The sequence below is a fragment of the Narcine bancroftii genome, chromosome 1, assembly GCF_036971445.1.
Source record: "Narcine bancroftii isolate sNarBan1 chromosome 1, sNarBan1.hap1, whole genome shotgun sequence".
In the NCBI taxonomy this organism is placed as follows: Eukaryota; Metazoa; Chordata; class Chondrichthyes; order Torpediniformes; family Narcinidae; genus Narcine; species Narcine bancroftii.
In genome coordinates this window covers 383,455,596-383,469,581 of record NC_091469.1, presented here as the reverse complement: position 1 = coordinate 383,469,581, position 13,986 = coordinate 383,455,596, and the positions used below count along the sequence as shown (strand labels likewise).

The 13,986-nt window shown below is 45.2% G+C and overlaps 1 protein-coding gene across 5 annotated transcripts in view; it reads right to left on the bottom strand.

Moving 5' to 3' along the window:
• rreb1a (ras responsive element binding protein 1a) overlaps nucleotides 1–13,986 on the bottom strand; it is a 237,238-nt gene that overhangs the window by 190,809 nt on the left and 32,443 nt on the right. The window lies entirely within an intron of this gene.

Below are 13,986 nucleotides of genomic sequence, written 5' to 3'. Positions count from 1 at the left end.
AACACAGTCTGACCAGGAGCCAGCCAGGATGCCACACACCCCTGCCCCCTCAAACACAGTCCAACCAGGAGCCCACCAGGACACTACATCAATCCCCTCACAGTATCTTCTGCCAAATATTGACCCACTTTTTCCAAATGTCTTTAAATTCTCAGTGTTGATGAAGCCGCAGCAAAGCAAGCATACATTGTTGCACAGTGAAATGTTGACTAGTGAAGGGCCCAGGCCTGAAACATGGGTCCCCTTTACTTCCTCAGGATACTGTGTGACCTGCTGACTCTCCAGCATGAGAGACTGGTTAGGTTTCCACAGATGTTGCCTGGCCTGATGAGTGTTGCCACTATTCCTGGGTTTGAATTCATTATTTCTGGGTCCTCTGCAAATTCCACTCGGTGTGCAATCACCATCGGCAGTTCAGGTGGCTGGAGTGCGCCTCTGGTTGCTGGACTAGATGCCTCCACTGCTCCAATGTTGCTCAGTGGGGACCAGTTGTGTCTCTGAATCAGAAGGTCACGGCTTCAAATCCCACTCCTGATGTTTGGTCACCCAACCATGGGCTATTATCCCATTGCAGCACTGACGTTACACCGTCATTGAGCACCTTTGCTCTGTCCATTGCAACAGTAAGCACCTTCCAGCAGCCAACCACTTCAATTCTACATCCCATTCCCACACTGACATGTCTATCCATGGCCTCAAGCCCTGCCAGGTTGAGGAACAACTCCTTATATCCCAGTCTGCAGTCTCCAACCAGATGGCATCAATCCCTCTGACTCCTCTGGTTCCCCTTTTTCCCCAGCCCATCACCCACACCTACCTTCCCTCAGCTCTTCCCCACCTTTCCTTCCTTTTTCTTATCACAGAGCTTCTTTCTCAGTCCTCTGCTCCCTACCCATATCACTTCTCAGCTCCTTTCTGTTCTTTGCCATCACACCTGTCCCCACCTAATACCAGTTCATCTGTGTTCTTCCCCTCCCCCTTCTTATTTGGGCACATCTGATTTTCAGCCCTCCTGAAGAAGGGCTCAGACCAGAAACATCGACTGCTGAGATACTGTGTGACCTGCTGAGTTTCTCCAGCATGTTTGTGTATTGCACTAGACCCCATTCAACATCAGTAGTCTCCTTGCTTCATCATCTGATGGAGCCACATGTGCCCCTTGTAGATTCATTAAAGAACAGGCACATTGCAGCAAAATCCACCTGAAAGTCACCCTGACACTGTTTATCCAGCAACCAAGAACATTTGCTGATGAACCTCCAATTTTACAATTCAGGGTATACGTTCCACGGCTAGATAGAGCTCTTGGACAACTCAAGAACGCTTCTCCATAGTGAAAGGTTGACTCCTGTGGATGTGACGCACTATCGTCCCTTTTGCCTATCCCAAACAGAAGACCACATTCAGGCAGCGAGGTCATGCCTGTCAGACCCAGTTAGCTTCCCATTGTGGACCGAACTCAAAGGGTGGTAATCAGTGCAAGGTATCGCAAGGTAGGCCCTCCACAGGATCATTGTAAAACACCATCCAATCTGGAAAGACTAGGGGAATTAACAAAAAAAAACTCGTTCATAGAGGAAGATTTCTGGGAGGGCCTAACAGAAGAAGGAGAGATGGTGAGGTGGAGAGATTGGGGAAGGACTTTTGAAGCTTGGGAAGTTGGCAGCTGATAGTACAGCTGCCAGTGATGGGAAGAAAAACCAGAAATGCTCAGTGAATTACAACAGAGCACACATTTCTTCAGGAGTGGAAGGCAGAAGAAGTCGAGATCTCAGGGGATGCTGAGGTCCAAGACATTTTGAGGAATGTTAGGGAGATTGGGGGGCATTGGGATCAGTCAATTTGAGCTGAGATCTGCCAGATCTCTGTGGGGAAGGACACAAGGTACCCCATGGCCCATCCTGCCTTACTGACGGTGAGGTAGTTCCATACATTCATGTGCAACTGATGCATCAAAAGATACAGAGGCCTGAAGACCAACACCTCTTAGCTCAAAACAGTTTCTTTCTAACAGCTATCAATCTCTTGAACATCCCTGTGGGACACTAATGGACTGACACCACAAAAGGACTGTCTGCCCTATTATAACTCCCTTTTTTGTGCATTAGGATGATTTGAATATTTATTATCTTTTTAATTTAACTCAATTAATTTACTATTAAAGCTTTTCTTTACAACAATCTATTTGGTTGCAGCAAGCAAGAATTTCAGCATGTCTACATTGTACAATGTATACGACAATAACTTCATCATCACTTTGTAGCTTATTCCAGTGCTTAATTCACAGGACACCATATATCAAGCACCAAAGTCTACGAGATGAGGGCTATTCCAATAACTAACAACTCTTTGTGACATTGGTGGATTGCTTAAACCAGTGGTTCCCAACCTTTTACTTTCCACTCACATACCACTTTAAATATTCCCTATGCCATAAGTGTTCTGTGATCAGTAAGGGATTGCTTAAGGTGGTAGGTGGGTGGAAAGAAAAAGTTTGAAAACTACTGTTTTAATCATTCCAAATTGATTCATTATGTGCACAGTTTCATAACTCCAAGGGAAATGGGCAATGACAATTTTTCTCAAGCAAAATAGTTCAGTAATAATTGGGTCTAGAGCAGTGATTCTCAACCTTCCCTTCCTACTCACATCCCACCTTAAGCAATCACTTACTAATCACAGAACACTTATGGCATAGGGAATACTTAAAGTGGTATATGAGTGGAAAGTAAAAGGTTGGGAACCACTGGCTTAGACTAATGTTTTAAGGAAGCTACTCCATCATGGCAGGCAGGTAGATGGAGGGACAATGGTTCCTGTAGCTCAGGACACGAGATCCCGCGGTCAAACACATAATCTCAGGATTATGGGTCATTCACAACTGAGCTGAGGAGAGATCTTCTCACACAAATGGTGGTGAATCTTTGGATTTCTCCTTCATGGAAAACTGAGATTTATTGAAGTGTAGAAGAATGAGGTGAGTTTTGATAGAGGAAGGGTAGATATAAAATGCAAGTAGGTTTTTTCCACTCAGGTTGGGTGAGACAAGAACTAGAAAGCGCAGGCTACAGATGAAAGGTGAAACGTTTAAAGGGAACATGAGGGGAAAACTTATCACAGAGACTGGTGAGTGTGGGGAACGGGTTGACAGCTGAAGTGGTGAATGCTGGCTCAATTTTAACATGTAAGAAAAAAATTGGATAGGTACATGGTTGGGGGATGCAGGTCATTGGGATTAGGCAAGAATAATATTTCAGCAGAGAATAGATGGGCTGAAAGATCTGTTTCTGTGCTGCTGTGTTCCGCAATGTTCAATCAAGGGCATCTGAGCTACATGTATTAGCTTTTATTTCTTTTGTGGCTGGGCGGGCGCTATTGGTATGTTACCCTGCGATGGTGGTATGTTACCCTGCTCAATGGCTACCTGACATCAAGTCAAGTTTAAATTTAGAAGATTAAATGCTCAATTTCTGATTTGAATTCAAATTTTCAAACACTTTTTGAGTTACTTTTATAATCTTTGATTTGTTATGAAGGTAGGACTGTTGTCTAATGAGGTAATTTATCACTGTCTTTCTTTTCTTTTTTGGTTGATCAGCTTCTTTCTTGATTTTCTTTTTCTATAACAATAAAATATCAATATAATATAATCTGATTGAAATGTGGGGTACCTTGGATGTAATGAATCTTCTTGATTTTAACATATATCCGTATGCACACTGTATTCTTGGATGCAAAATTCCAATGTTAATAAAAATATTGAAAAAGAAAAAAAATGTTCCATCAAGGGTACAGGCAAAGTCCAGGAAGATGATGCTGAGAAGGGAGATCATTTGTGATCTCAATCAATGGTGGAATGGGTTCCAAGGTCAAACCCAGTTCTCCTAATCCTTCTTCCTTCACTCAGTCAGCCAAAAAAAATTCCTTGGCAAACAACATCAAAAACCTCAAAGTCTTCCCTCCTTCCCACGAAAGCCCTGGACTCTAAAAGCAGGGATCAAAGATAAATTAATTAATTCAAAGCCCTAAATTTGAAGTTACTCACAGCTCTATGTAAGATGTCACACTTGATATTATGGAGATTCCCACAACCAACTCCATAATGAACATTGAGAAATGGAGATTTTATTTAAGATTTGTCTAGCCATGAAGGAACTATAAAATTTTCATGGTCAGAAACAACTTTTAGCAAAGGGGTTCATATGACTGGAAATACTAAAATTTAATTTTAATGATACAGCACAGTAAAGGGCCTTCCTGCCCCATGAAAACCATTTCGCCCAATTACACTCCGTAGGTTTTGAAAGGTGGGAGACAACCAGAGCACCCAGGGAAAAAAAAATCACACAGGTCATGGAGATAACATGCAAACTCCTTACAGAGAGTGGGGGATTTGAACCCGGGTTGCTGGCACTGTAATAGAGTGGCGCTAACTGCTACTCCGTCAAGTTAAAAAAAATTATTAAGCAAGAAAGAACATTTTTAGAGATGGCAACTCTCAGGGTGTGTAAATAACACGAGCTATATCTTGCAGCCTTACAACAAAGCACAGAGTGGGAATGGGGAAATGATATGATAGCAAGCTTGGAAATCTGTTTCACATTTACCTTCCCCATTCTCACATTAGAAAGTGGCGCTGCCCCTTGATACAGGACACTCTGCTCCCTACCCTGATATGGAGATTAAATCATAGGGACGGGTCAGTGTTCACTGGCAGTGGGGTGGGGGAAAGAGGGCAAAGGTAAGACAGAGTTCAGTCTGCTTTCTAGTCTCGCCACAGTACTCAGTGGGTGCTGGTTACCTCCCTTGTGTCGTCAGAAAGCCACTGGTTCAAATTCCACCAGAGACTTAAGTGCAGAAATCGAGGCTGCCTTCCCTAGCACTGTCAGAGGTGCTGCCTTGCGGAAATGTTAAAGTAACTCTCAAGTGGGAGAGCCTTTGAGGTGCAGCAGGAGCCCCCCTGTTCCATATGACCAAATGTGGGATCCTGCTGTGCAAAAATCAGCTCCTACATTACAACAGGGGTTGCTCTTCAGGGAGTATCTGATTGGCTGCAAGGTACTTTGAAGTGGGACTGCAACCAGATCTCCATTACAGCAACCCAAGCACACTGGATAGAGAAAATCATCCTCCTTCCCCACTCCTCATCACCTTGCTAACTTTCAGTACCATTAAAAACTTCTCATGTCCTCCAACGTAATCTCAGCCCACAACATCCCTCTGAGCTCCACGAACAATATGCTTAGCCCTTCCCCCTGCCACAGAATTTTTCAGTTTAGTTTCATTGAATCACTTCATTCTCACGTTTCCTTACAACATGACTAAGGCCATTCTACACCAGCTTCCTTACTTACATCCCTGCAAATCTTGCTCATTGACTGCTCCCGGTTCTCCTGTCCCAAGAGTAATTCTCTCAATCAACCTCTGTTCTCTCTGGATTTCACCACATTTGCCCATCTTTCTCACTCTGAGGATGAGGGAGAGTGCATGAGATTTGGAGTTTTGCTGCCATTGACACAAGCTGGTTCAAGAAACTGACCCATGCTACTCACTCCACACATTTTGGCCCTGCAGGCTCATGGTACGTTATTTCACATCCTGCTCGTTTACAACAAAGGAACCCAACTTCATTTAAACCAAGAAAACACCGTGAAAAATAAAGGAACTAGCTGTGATATTTGGTCAATCCTAAACTGAAGTTAGCCCATGCAAAGTGCAAATGTCAAGTTGATGGCTAAACACGAGGAAACACTACTTGAAAAGCAAAACACCATAGACATGAATCTGACATCCTGGAGTTGCTCAGCTAGTGTGGCCTTCTCACCCATGCTGAGAAATTTAGGAGTCAAGCAAGTTTTAAGCTGCAGGGGAGAGGGAGCATTGCAGAGAGCTAAAGGAATGTGCATGATAGGATGGAGAACCGGGTGGATGGGGTGGGGGGGGGCGGTGGGTGAGACCAGTTAATCAAAGCAGGTCTGTCTACAGGAGGGGTAAATCATGGAGGTTGAACAAGGACAGAAGGGAAGGAGAAGGAATACAGGAAGGATAGTTCCGGGTTACTCCAAGTTTCAACTCCTGAGCACTGTTGAAAGCTAATCGATCTGTACATGGTGAATGCGGACTCAATTTCAACATTTAAGAAAAGTTTGGATCAGTAACATGGATGACAGAGGTAAAGAGGGCTATGATCTAGGTGGAAGTCAATGGATGAGGCAAAATAATAATTCAGCACCGTCTAGATGGGATGCAGGGACTCTTACTGTGTTCCATGATCTTGTCATAAATGTTCATTTTCTATAGCTACCCATATGGTTCGGCTATATAAACGCTCCCTGAAATAAATCACTCTAGCTACCCATAATTGAATGAATTGAATATATACAGTAAGCAGTGAAATATTTCATTCCTTTTATAAATAGCTTGAAGAAGAGATGGGGAGAATTTGCTTCATCAGATTTTTGTCAGACAAGTCATTCCTATCCTGGGAGTTGGAAAGCTGCGATACAGAACACCGCAGGTGATGAAAAGCTGGAATAAAGAAAAGTGCTGGCAAGCAGCTCAGGTAACATCTGTGAAGGGTCATAGGCCCTTTACTTCAAACACCCAGTGCAATCCGAGACGCTTTCTGCATTGCCTTGGAGACTAGGGGACATAGTCTCAAGATCCAGGGTAGTAGATTTAGGACAGAGAAGAGGGTGAACTGCTTTTACCAAGAGGGTGGTGGATCTGTGGAATTCGCTGCCCATTGAAGCAGTGGAAGCTACCTCAGAGAATATATTTACAACAAGGTTGCATACATTATTACAAAGAAGGGGAATTAAGGGATATGGGGAAAAGGCAGGAAGGTGGAAATGAGCCTATCATCAGATCAGTCATGATCTCATTGAATGGCGGAGAAGGCATGACGGACCAGATGGCCTACTCTTGCTCCTATTCCTTAAGTTCTTATTGATGGGAGGGTTACTACTCAGCAATTAACTCTAGTCATGCACTAATGCAGACTTCAAATCACCACTGCCATCTCTTATTGCTGCAGTTCAAGTTACTGCAGCCATTAATCCACCAGTGCACACATAATACAGAATAAATATTAAGAAACACAGGACATTTTAAAGATTTTTAAAATGCAAAGACCACCAGGAACACGTGAGTATTTGTGCAAACTTCTGGAGCCGACACGGTCTCTCAACTAAAGAGTTAAGGCATCCTCCAGTCAGCACTATACATCCTGTAAAGCCACAAATCTGCAAACAAAGACAACCCATGGCGTAGCAGCCACCACACCCACCCAGGAGAGATGCTCATCATTCCCATGCAAGGAGAATGCCAGTTTTGGTGTTTCAATTACTTTGAAACTCAGCAGCTCGTGCTTGCAACCAGCCAGTGTCCAAATTTTCCAAAAGATGCCAACTCATTAACCCTCAATCAACACAGGAACATATTTCCTTTCATAACTAGAGCTGGAAAACAAAAGCCATACCCTGGTGTGGCTTCAGGAAGAAGTGCATATATTCAAGAGGTGGTTTACGTTCAAGATCAATCAACTAGATACTTTACAGATTCTCAAAAATACCAAAAGTACACTTTATTCACAATAAATTATTTACAAAGGGAAAACCGTTCAAAGTCTCTTCCCACCCTTCATTTTGATTCCATGCATTTCCATCATTGTACATTGTAGGTTCATTTCAATTTTCATCAATACTACCACTGTGGCATCTTGTTACTCTCCCCTCCGTAATTTGAGGGGCTTCGCCTCAGTCTCAGCCCAGTAAGTAAAGACTCTAGACTGAAGTTCTTCCCCACAGCTCCGTCACATGAGCTGTGCCAAGCTTCAATGTGTCCCTAAGCACATACTCCTGCAGCCTGGAATGTGCCAGTCGGCAGCATTCCAGGACCAACATCTCCACGTGCTGAGAGACTAACGAGTATTGGGCAGACCAAAGAACTGAGATGATGGTCTTCAAGCAATTCTGGAGATGTCTGACTCTGTGTGCATCCCAGGAACAGCAGCCTCTAGATCAGACTCCTCTGTCATGGAAGAGACGGGGATTGAACCGTGACAAGGACTTGTAGCGAATCTACATTCCGCAAAGTGGTGAGCAACCATCTCCACTCCACCCCAATCATCTTGGGGACAATGTGCGTTGTAGGTGATATTCCAGTTTTAGAGGAAGGATCTGACTGAAAAGGCTCCTTTCACTGCCAGCCAGACTAAGTCCTGGTGCTTGTTCATGAGCACTGGCGATGGGGCATTCCGCCATATGACCTGGACGGTCTGCTCAGGGAGCCACCCCACAGTGTCCGAGACCTCATCTCTCAGTGACTGCAGGTTGTTCCATGATGACCACTACCTTTGTGGTCAAAGGTGTTTATCTGGAACAACTTTGCTGACTGCACACTCAAAATTAAACATAAGAAAATGTGTTGGTCTTTTTTTTTTGCAATACAAAAGCAATCTCCTTTTCATCAGCACCTTCTACTCCAGCATTAAAATGGGGGAATAGAGCAAAGGCAAAAACTGCAGATATGTTAATTAAAATATTTCTCAAGTCAAGAATTTGAACGAACATTAAAAGCTTGTTGCTTCCTTTACACGATATTCACCAGTCATATTCCCAAGATGACAAAAAAGGCAGAGTGACATGGAATTGACCTATCACAGCACAGACAATGTATTTTACATAACAAAAAACACCAACGTTTCAAGAAATCATGTCCTATGAAAGATATCCACGATTTAGTATATTTCTACGCTGCTCAGCTCATAACTCATAACTACTAATATATTCCTTCAACCACACCTTTATGCTGTAAAAAAGATAAAGGGAATAGATCCATCTTTTCTTTTTGAAAGCCGTGTTTCTGACAAGCACTGTATTTTGAAGGACTTGTTCGATTTCTGGGCCTTCAGATCCCAAACCCCCTGGCTCCCTGGAAAGACCAAAACATCATTTGATGCACAGGACAGAAATGTTTGCAATGCAAATGTGGTGGAGATGGCTGTACAAACTGACAAGATACAATCAGTACAAAGCACACCCGAGTCCAGGGTGGAAAGGGTATTGAAGGACTGTGTACACCAATTGAAGGAGGTCTTCACAGACATCTTCAACATGTCACTGCAGTACTTCATCATTCCTGCAGGTTTCAACACAACCAACATCATTCCGGTAGTAAAATGGGAGACAGCAACAGGCCAGTCACACTGACCTCCACCATTATAAAATGCTTCAAGCATCTGATGATGGAATGCATCAAAGTACAGCTCTCAGAGACACTGCACCCATTTCAATTTGCCTACAGACAGAGTCTTCCTCCACTCCGACCTGTTCCACCTGCAGAACATTTCCTCATACTCCAGGCTGCTGATTTTATTTACCTTAGCTTGGTATTTAATATAATCATTTCACTGAAGGCTGGTGGAGAAGCCGCCCTTACTTGGGACTCAACACCCCTCTCTGTTACTGGATCCTGGACTTCCTAGCATGCTGTCTGCGTTGGCAACTGAACATGGAGCACCATTACACTGATCATTGGAGCACCTCAGGTGATGTGCTCAGCCCACTCCTGTTCACATTAATGTTTGATGACTACAACAGTTTGCAGATGACTCAACAGTAGTTGGCCTCATCGGCAACAATGATGAGTTCCACTACAGAGAAGAGGTGAAAAATCGCATGAAATGGTGTGAGAATAATAACCTGAATCTCAACGTGGACAAGACTAAGGAGATGATCGTGGGCTTCAGGCGGACCAGTGATGACCACCCCCCTCTACACATTAATAGCTCATAATGGAGTGAGTAGAGAGCACCAAGTTCCTTGGAGTCCACTTAAGTGACTTATCCTGGAGACATATCCTGGACACAAAGCATCACCTCACTTGTCATCAAGGTGCAACAGCAACTGTACTTCCCAAGAAGACTGAGGCAGGTAAAGCTTCTGGCCACCATCTTGGCAATTTTCTACAGGAGTTCTATCGTGAGCGTCCTGGCCAGCTGCATCACAGTGTGGTACAGCTACATTAGAGAGGATCACTGGAGTCTCCCTACCCCCTCATTGGTGGGATTTACCGGGATCATTGTCTAAAGAGGACTCGCAAAAATCAGGGAGGACCCCCTGCCACCTCACACACAGCATCTTCCAACTACTCCCACTGGGAATGAGATACATGAATATCAGAGTCAGTACCACCAGGCTGAGACATAGCTTCCTCTCACAGGCAGTGAGAATGCGGAATGACTGCTCATTCAAACCTCTGACTCAATTATTTATTTTAAAATAATATTTTTTTATTTCTGTGTGTGTGTGTGTGTGTGTGTGTGTGTGTGTGTGTGTGTGTGTGTGTGTGAAGACCAGAGAAAGCTTTCATCATGTTCTACAAGTACAATCTGATGTGTGTGTGTGTGTGAAGACCAGAGAAAGCTCTTTCATCATGTTCTACAAGTACAATCGTGTGTGTGTGTGTGTGTGTGTGTGTGTGTGTGTGTGTGTGTGTGTGTGTGTGTGTGTGTGTGAAGACCAGAGAAAGCTCTTTCATCATGTTCTACAAGTACAATCGTGTGTGTGTGTGTGTGTGTGTGTGTGAAGACCAGAGAAAGCTCTTTCATCATGTTCTACAAGTACAATCGTGTGTGTGTGTGTGTGTGTGTGAAGACCAGAGAAAGCTCTTTCATCATGTTCTACAAGTACAATCGTGTGTGTGTGTGTGTGTGTGTGTGTGTGTGTGTGTGTGTGTGTGAAGACCAGAGAAAGCTCTTTCATCATGTTCTACAAGTACAATCGTGTGTGTGTGTGTGTGTGTGTGTGTGTGTGTGTGTGTGTGTGTGTGTGTGTGTGTGAAGACCAGAGAAAGCTCTTTCATCATGTTCTACAAGTACAATCGTGTGTGTGTGTGTGTGTGTGTGTGTGAAGACCAGAGAAAGCTCTTTCATCATGTTCTACAAGTACAATCGTGTGTGTGTGTGTGTGTGTGTGTGTGTGTGTGTGTGTGTGTGTGTGTGTGTGTGTGTGTGTGTGTGTGTGTGTGTGTGTGAAGACCAGAGAAAGCTCTTTCATCATGTTCTACAAGTACAATCGGATAATAAATAAACTTGAACTCGAATAACCAAACAACTCACTCCAAAGTTTTGAATGTTTCTTTTTCCAGAACATGAGAACAAAACCCTTTGCATATTTGCCAATATATCACATGCAAAGCCAAGCATAAATTTAAAAACTGACCCAAAACATTGCCAGTTTCTCTCTCCCTGGATGCTACTTGAACTTCATTTTGTGTTTCAGATTTCCCGCATCCACAACTTTTCATTTTGTATCTGCATAAGTAACATTCAAGTTGAAGAAGAGAGTCTGCTAACACTGGGGTTCAACGCAATGCACAATGCTGGAGAAACAGCAGGTCAAGCAGCGTCCAAAAGGTAGTTGATGGTACAGGCCTGAGCCTTTCATCTGGTTCAGGCCTGAAACTCTGGTTGCCTTTTAAGCCCTTTGCCAAGTTTTTCTAGCACTTTTGTGTATTGCATATTAAAATTATTGCACATATAAATTTTGAATATGTAAAATTAAAACCCCCACTTCCCAACATGAGATTCCTCTTCTGGACTCATCTACCACTGATACAACAGACTTTCAACATATCGCTGTTTGTACACAAACATTGCATCTCAATTTTCACAAGAGAAAGATTCAAACAGGTCCTTGGCCATCACTGATAGATTTCAAGAAACTGAATTTTTTAATAGTTCAGAACTCTGCCTCCCAGAACATGTACTTTTGCAAATTGAGAAATATCCTTACAGTTAATTCCAGCAAGAGATAAATTGCTGTTAAAAGAACAATTTTTACTGCCTTTTGTTGTGACACAGGAATTAAATTCACCTTTTTGGATATTCTCTGGAACCACCACTCCATGCCACTGACTAACATTCAATCAACAAAATGAACACATCAGAAAGCAAACCATTTTGAGAAACACAGCACAAAACTTTGCAAATCTAAGTGCAAAAATGAAGGTCCCAGCAGTTGTTAAAGTTTAACAAAAGAAAAATCGACGTTCCAGAGTAACAGCACCTAAAGCATAAAACTCATGATCTGAAGTTGAAACCAACTTGCTCGAAACTAAAAGCTATTGCTTTGTTCAGGTGAGGGATGAGGACGGATATTTAAGGCGTGCAGTGAACATGATCTGTTGTGGCAACGCCATTGAGATAATGTTTGGGGAATGGGGAGGTGGGGGTTGCACAGGAGAAAAGAGGGATGAAGGTTTATTTTACACTGTTTATACTGCCTTGACAAGTGTCAGTCTGCAGCATATCCTTGCCACTGCATTGCACCTCAAAACAAAACACAAACACATGACAAGCACACAAACTAACTGTGGTCCAGAAAAAAAAGTTTCTTTCTGGGAGAAGTTTAAAAACTTTTCCACAAGGGGCTAGTGCTGCTGGCTGAGGCCGTGTAGAATTTCGTAATGGAATGTGAACTGCTCATCCGCATCTGAACTCATTCTCCCTCCAGAGCACAGCACCACAGTAAAATATGCTGACCAAGGAGGAAAATTCTTCAGAAAAAAACTCTTTCCACCTTAGTAACCATTCAAGAAAGATTCCCTTATAGCAGTGCTCTGAGATACCCAGTTCCTCTCCTCTCACACATAAAGTACGTCAAAAAACTCAAAAACGGGGAAAAAATGCAGCAAAGATCCCAAGAATTAATCCACAGCAAAAGTCAATGCATGCTTCCTTCACCAACACACTCTCTCTCACACCCTCCCTCCCTCTCTGCTCAGTTCTGTGAACCGAAGGATGAGAGAGGCGGGGCAGAGAGGGAGGAAAAGGAGGGGTAGCAGGAGGGGGGTCAGAGAGGGAGAGGGGATGGGGGCATCTGAGAGAAAGGACAGAGAAAGGGGGGAGAGAGAGAAAGGGGGCGAAAAGGGAAGGAGGAAGGAGGAGGGGAAGGAGGGGTGGAAGGAAATGCGAGGGGACCAGATAGGGGAGGGAGAGGGGAAGAAAGAGGGAAGGGAGCGAGAGAGGGGGAAGAGAGGGGAGAGGGAAGGAAGAAGGGGTTAAGGGGGAGGAGGAGAAAGAGGGGGTCAGAGGGAAGGGGGAAGAGGGGAAAGGAGGGAAATGGGGAGGGGGAACCAAGGAAAGGGTGATGGGCAGAAAAAGGGGGAAGTGGGGGAAAGAGGTGGAAGGAGGAGCAAAAGAGGGGAAAGGGGGTAAGGGGGAAGGAGGTAAAAGGGGAGAAGGGGGGAGGGAGAAGGGGGGAGGGAGAAGGGGGAGGGAGAAGGGGGAGGGAGGAGAAGGGGGGAGGGAGAAGGGGGGAGGGAGAAGGGGGAGGGAGAAGGGGGAGGGAGAAGGGGGAGGGAGAAGGGGGGAGGGAGAAGGGGGGAGGGAGAAGGGGGGAGGGAGAAGGGGGGAGGGAGAAGGGGGGAGGGAGAAGGGGGGAGGGAGAAGGGGGGAGGGAGAAGGGGGAGGGAGAAGGGGGAGGGAGAAGGGGGAGGGAGAAGGGGGGAGGGAGAAGGGGGGAGGGAGAAGGGGGGAGGGAGAAGGGGGGAGGGAGAAGGGGGGAGGGAGAAGGGGGGAGGGAGAAGGGGGGAGGGAGAAGGGGGGAGGGAGAAGGGGGGAGGGAGAAGGGGGGAGGGAGAAGGGGGGAGGGAGTAGGGGGGAGGGAGAAGGGGAGGAGGGAGAAGGGGAGGAGGGAGAAGGGGAGGAGGGAGAAGGGGAGGAGGGAGAAGGGGAGGAGGGAGAAGGGGGGAGAGGGGGGGAGAGGGGGGGAGAGGGGGAGAGGGGGAGAGGGGGAGAGGGGGGAGAGGGGGGAGAGGGGGGAGAGGGGGGAGAGGGGGAGAGGGGGGAGAGGGGGGAGAGGGGGGAGAGGGGGAGTGGACGGAGAGGGATGGAGGGAGCGACGGAGAGGGATGGAGGGAGCGACGGAGAGGGATGGAGGGAGCGACGGAGAGGGATGGAGGGAGCGACGGAGAGGGATG